The sequence below is a fragment of the Lactuca serriola genome, chromosome 9, assembly GCF_051521515.1.
Source record: "Lactuca serriola cultivar US96UC23 chromosome 9, Lser_US96UC23_V15, whole genome shotgun sequence".
Lineage (NCBI taxonomy): Eukaryota > Viridiplantae > Streptophyta > Magnoliopsida > Asterales > Asteraceae > Lactuca > Lactuca serriola.
The window spans coordinates 84297470-84304410 of NC_136416.1; the positions used below are offsets into that span (position 1 = coordinate 84297470).

General features: G+C 34.2%; 1 non-coding gene across 1 annotated transcript; it reads left to right on the top strand.

The window, feature by feature from the left end:
- Positions 1-5806: 5806 nt before the first annotated feature.
- LOC145077332 (small nucleolar RNA R11/Z151) lies at positions 5807-5902 on the top strand. The gene has a single exon (XR_013693113.1). It is a non-coding gene; the product is annotated as a small nucleolar RNA R11/Z151 (small nucleolar RNA).
- The last annotated feature ends 1039 nt before the right edge of the window (positions 5903-6941 follow it).

Consider the following 6941-nt stretch of genomic DNA (forward strand, 5'->3'; position numbering starts at 1 on the left):
TAATCAATTATCACATAAGGAAATTAATATTCAATTAATTGATAAATATCTTCAATTAGGTCAAGAATATACTCAAATATATCTCAAAATCGGATTTATATTGACCTATTAAGATTAAGGTAAGTATCCAAAAGATAAACAGCAAGAAATCCTGAAATTAGCTCTTTCTGACGCTAGAAATCGCCGAGTACCACAATGGACTCGCCGAGTTGAGGCCTACTCGCCGAGTCCACTATGGAACTCGCCGAGTTCATCAGGCAGAATGACAAAATTCGAATTTTGCAAGCAACAAACAAGCAACCAATGCATCAATTCAATAGAAACCAATCAAGGCTCTGATACCACTGATGGGTTTTAGCCATATGAACATTGCTATGTGCACATACAAACCCTAATGCTTGGATCTAGGTTTCTCTAATTGAACATGCATTGAATCCAAGACTTCTAATGATAATTCTAATATAATAACATAAGAAATCAGATTTAGATGATTACCTTGAATCACTTGCTTGAATCTTCTTGTCCTTGGAGCTTTAGATTCACAATTGTCACTCCTCTAATGACTTACAAACACCAACTAGCAAGATGATGATTATAGAGAGAGGAGAGAGGAGGAGGAAATAGGCTAGGGTTTCTTTAGAGACAAGAGTGCCAATTTCCCTTAACCCCTAGGGTCTATTTATACAAGTGAGGTGATGGGTTTTATACAAACAATCCTAAGTGTGCATGCAACCCTAGTTTGGATCTATGTTTTCACTATTAGATACACAACATTATGAACACAAGAATAAAACCCTAATGTGCATTTCAATTTTCGAAATTAACATATAAGGTTGGATTACATACCTCTTGTTGTTATATTGCAATAACAACTTAAATCTTCAAATCCTAAGTCTTGAAAGCAAGCACCACAAGTGTAGTGCCTCTAATGGCTCACAAACACCACAAGCAATTGGAAAGGCTTAAGATAGAGGAGGGAGGAGATGGAATTCGTCCTTGGGACCTCTTAGAAGCATGTACACGAATTCTAAAGGCCTAGCGGTCTTTATATAGGGTTTAGATTAGGGTTTCAGTCCTTATCCTTATCCAGTTGCTTGCCCACCAAGCAACCACAAGATAAGCCTTGAAAAACCCTTATCTACTTATCCTTGGACGATTTTAAGGATATCCTTATCCTTGAATTCGTCCATCCTTTAACAAGGATAAATATTGCCCTATCTTGCAACTTATATTATAATTACAATTCAGCCCCTCTAGTTTAATTAATTACACTTGATCACAAAATTAATTCCTAATTAATTATTGACCAATATTAATTAAACAAATATGATTTTTCCTTTAATATATTATTCTTATAACATATTAATAAATCAAAATAACCTCTCTCTCTATTTAATTTCTCCAGTCAAGTTGCTTTGGTGAAGGCAACCCAAAAGGACCATGCACAACCGGGTCAAGTACTTACCAAATATGGTTACGGGCTTAGACACTAATCCAACATGAGGCTCCTAGGATTTCATCCTTAAACCCTAATTGGATAACTTAAGCCCTAACCAATCCAATACCCTAATGATAAGCCTTGGATGATTTCAAGGTCTATCCTAACCCCCAAAACCGTCCCCCCTTATCCATAAGGGATTATAGCCCAAAGTACAACTATCATACAATTGACAGTTTATGCCCCTTTATTCAATTAATCTCTTTAAGTCACCAAATTAATTACTAATTAATTTATGACTTATATTAATCAAATAATATTATTATTCCTTATATTATTCTCATAATATATTAATAATATTTCTTCTCTCATTATAAATCATCCTGTCAAGTTGCTATGGTGAAGGAAACCCAAAAGGACCATGCACAACCAGGTCAAATACTTGCCTGATATAGTTGCAGCCTTAGACACTATTCCAACACGCTTAGCATACACGAAGCCTCGTAGATGACCACTATCGGGGTGTTTGACCGAGTACGTGGAGCATAGTCCAGCTTACGTGAGGCGTCACCTCGTAACCCCAAAAACTTCATTAAGTGCTTAATGGCTTAAGCACTCAAGTCCATACTTCAGATCTATGGTCCAAATGCACCCTAGAGTCATAAAGTTTCCAACTTATGACTTTACATGTCTAATAAGAGCCCAACACAAGTTCTTAATCCATTAAGACCTCCCACAAGATGCATGGAGCTAAACTAACCAAAGGGACTTGATTTTGGTTTAGGACCCCTCCTAGGGTCTGGAAGGACAGCTCAAAACGACAATAACCAACCATGCACAATATGGGACCTTTGGGATAATAAAAGCAACATAAAACACCCAAGGATGGGATCTAACAACCAATACATCAAGGTATAGGCTTTATACCTTCTGGAGTTTCTCAAGAATGCAAAGATCTCAGATCCACAAGCTTGCTTCCACTTCAATGCGCCTTGATGCAACTTCTTCTTCCTTTAACACACCAAAAACACACTCTTGTGCTTAAAAAACACACTAAGGGGGCTAGGGTTTGCAAAAACGTCTCAAATGATGTGGAAGCTGAAAAGGTGGGGAGAAATGAGCCACAATGTTTCTTAAATACCACCCAAACCCTAAAAATTACGGTTTCTTCCTGACATTAGTAAGCCCCATGTACACAAGTGTACGCCCTAGTACGCTCGGCGTACACATATGTACGCTTGACATACTCCTCCTGCCCAAATTACGAAATTGCCACTAGAGCTTCAAAGCATATTTCTTGGACTTGGGGACCAATTTGACATGAAATAGAATTATAGGGGTGAATTTAGAAGTACATGAATAACGTGATGTTACAATTAACCTTCAAAAATAACTTTATATTGCAATCAAACATAAACAAATGACATATTCAACAATTCTTTCGTCTTAGAATGTCATTTTTTATTTCATTATAAAGTAACTTTTTGGCGTATATTCTCGATAAAAGATACCAATTTTATGATCTTCACCATAATATTAATATAGCACATTTGCAGTTTCTTACGATCGGATACATTAAACAAAATATCATATCTTAAAAAATTAATTAAACTATTGTTTAGTCGGTTTCGTTGACAATTGCATGTTTATAAAATTCTCTGCTAATGATAAGAAAAATGAAATAAAAATGTAGGTAAAATCATAAATTCTAACATATTTTAACAACATGGTTGATATCATGCGCAATTCACGAGGATTCGCCTAGTGATAAATATAACAAGACTTGTATACCTATTAATTAAGGGAGTTTGATTTTGCCACTAAGTCTTTTCTATCTGCAGAAAATTTAAGATATTGAAAATAATGCCCTCATTTTGAATTAAAGAGAGAAAAAATTCCTTGAATTTGTTTCCAAATGAAACACGACACTCCTTCTTATTCCTTCTTCCTTCTTTACTTCTTCATATTTTTTCATTGCAAATGTCGAAATCATCTGCCTCCGCCCTTGCCGTCTGCTACGATTGTTTCGTCGGAGAACCCCAATGAAACCGTCGATGAACCTTTGCAACCCCTTGTATCATTAGAAACCATTTTCAATGTTGCTCCACCAACAATACCATCGGTTCTTTCTCCTTGTCCTCTTTCACCCTTTAGTCGCATTCCCTACTCCGACTGCTAAGTCGCCTGGTTTCTTGACCAGTGGAGCGATCTACTTAGGAAAAACGATAAATCCTTGACCGACTTCAGCTCCATCATTGTGAATATTAGCATCTTTACCTAATTCAATTCCCCTCTACATATTATCAAGCAAGACATCTTGTATCTAGTGATCTTTGACAAATCCCTTAGATTTTTGGGGATTTTGTCAAAATCATATTGTATCAAGCTTTAAAATTACGAACATAAGGTTTTTTCAAATACACAATCAGCTACAAGCTCGAAGAAATAGAACATTGAATGGTTTGATGCCATGACGAGTTAAGATGTTTCAAACCTACCATAAATTATATATGTGTAGTAAATCATGAGAAGGTAAAAGGAAATTGAAAAAAGGCATAAAATCCATAAGGAATCGTCATCCACGTCTGGTAATTATTTAAACTATCAGGTTACATGTATTTTGCAAAGTTGAATTGGAGGTTTAAAAATTGGATTTGAGAATGCTAGTATTGCAAAAAAAACTAAAGAAGTTTGGCGGTGTTCTTGAATAAGCTATATTAAACCTAAAAATGAAAGTAAAAGTTGTATTTGTGTTTAAGAAGATGAAGTGGTGCTCGGGTGAATTCCATAGAGAAGCAGAAAACAATGGCGCGGGATGAAAGGGAGATAGCTTGACACTTGGATTTGTTCATTTTGGTGCAATCAAGTGACTAAAATTGTTGATAACATGTTCTTCGCCTATTCTTTCTTTTCATAGATCTGGTATTTTCCGGTGCAATTTGAAGCCTCCATCATCCACGATAGATTTCTTGGTTTTTTTGTGCACGTTCTCCTAATAGACGTTGAAAATTTGAATTACTGGGTTCTTTGTGTTATGCAGTAATCTATTACTGGCCTACATGGAAGTCATGTAATTCTGGATCTTTTAATCGAAGCAATAGCCACTAGGAGTTTAGGATTGTCTTTCTATTTCTTAATTATTTACATATTAATAACCAAGGATATAAATGTCAAAACATTATTTGTTCAGTGGACTAATCAAATATTTCAATCGGAGAACCAGGACCCCTTAATTAATAAACCCTGGCTTATGCATAATCATTCGTGGCTCTAAATGTAAGTTACAAAAAATTAAATATAACCTCCAAATATATGTGAATAGATTAAAAGCCACCTAATTAAATTTTCTAATCCATATTAGAACCAAGAACATCCATAATAGAAATTTTTTTATGAGCTTTTTCATCATAAAATTCATTTTAAAAATAAAAATGTTATTGGATGAGCTTTTTCAAGAAGTTTGTTAATTAACAATATCTTCTATTGAGCTTTTTCGATATTGTGATGGATCTCATGGTTTTTCAATTATTTGCAAATCTTCTATCCTAATAAATGAGTACTTAAATGCCACATGGCAATAGCTGAGCCACCAACCACCCAATCGTATTTTCCTGCCTAAAATGTCCAAGTGATTCTCTATAAGTTCCCTTCTACGTGTCTGGAATATAATTCTCAATCCCTGATTTCTCGCCCCATAAATCTCGCCTCCTTCTACAAATCTTTAATATTCAATTCAATTCTAAAATTTTGAATTCTTCTGATACATACAATATCGTCTACAATCGATTATAATCGTCGATGCTTCTATAATTCCATCTTCTTCACAGATTCCGCTATCAATTGTGTCTTTTTCGTATTCACTCATCTTTTGTAAACCCACTCAAATTCTATCTTTCATTTTCCACCAATTTCTTACTCTATTATCGTCATATGTAATCGAATAACCTACCAAGGATTAGTCGATTAGTGCAGCTATAGCCCACATATGGCTTTGCATAAAATCCTAATAAAACCCTACGATGTTCATCAACATCGTTCAACCCTATGTATTTCAAGCCCTTGCATCTCTATTAGTACCATCATCTATGTTAATCGCTTCATGTATCAAATAGGTTTTGTCTACTTTCACCAATTAATTATGAAAATTTGAATTTATCTGATTTATGTGTGATGATGAAGCAATTTGTGGGCTAGAGTTTCTGATCATGGGCTCTGCTTCCCCTTATGTTTGACGACAAACCCTTATCTATCTGAATAGAAATCATTTGGTTTTCTCTAAATCTTTATTGATATCTTCAACTTTTTCCACCAAATACAGTTATTTGTAGTTGATTTTATCTAGATCTGGAGTATTTTTACATTGACTTGAGGCTTATGATGATATAATTTTAATATCTTAGCGGATTTCTATGATATTAAACTATATTTTAATCTATGATCTTATTGTTACACACATTGAACCCTCAACATTTGTCAACTATGTAGAAAATTTTGGAATTTTGGTACTCAATTCACAACTTATTTCATTGAGCTTCATTTCGTTGTTCTACATTTTACTACCATTAGGATTTCAATTTCATTGAAATTGATGATATGCATCCATTTACCAATATTGGGGGATAAAACAGTTTCTCTCGGTGTAATGGCTTAGATGTAAAACAACCTCATACTATCTACGTTCGTAATTCTTTTTCACAAACTTTGATCAAACAGTTACTATGTTCAATGTTGGTCCTTTCTAACATATTTTCTTCATAATTTTTTTTAAACACCCAACAATTAAATTGCAGTCTAGTGTTAGTTAACTTATTTTGCTTTTAGTATGATATGTGCGATGATGAAACAATTTGTGGACTAGAGTTTCTTATCATGCTTTCATCTATGCATTCAATCATGGTTTGTAATTATGATTTCTTGTGTTATAATTCAGCATCATTTTTCATTCTTAAACCAAGGTGTAACAAAATCCATTCAAAAGGTGTTTGGTGAGTACAAGTGTAAAATAGTTGAAGGCGTTCTTAGTCATCAACTAAAATATTTTGTGATTGATGGGAACAAAGTCGCATCAAATGTTTAAAATTTCAAAACAAGTGTGTATGATGCAGAGTTTGAGGTGAGCGAAGTTTATTCAATTAATATACTCACAAGTACAGGAGATGACAAGATTATTTTAGTCATTTTACCAATTTTGAGTTTTGAAAAGTGTTTGTTTTGGTCATATGATTGCAAATGGTTTCTTGAATTGTTTTACAGCCGAAATTGTTGGATCAAAAATGTAACATCCCAAAAATTTCAAGAATTTTAAACTTTTTCAAAACGATCCTTTTACTAATAAAATGTTCATAAAATGTTGGTCTCAAAACATTATTTGAAAATCAGCACCTCCCAAGATCAATGATATAAATTCAGGATGAGTACGGTCACACCTTCGCCTTGCCACGAATCTCTGAAACACCTGAAACCATAAACCAAAAACTATAAGCACAAAGCTTAGTGAGGTCCC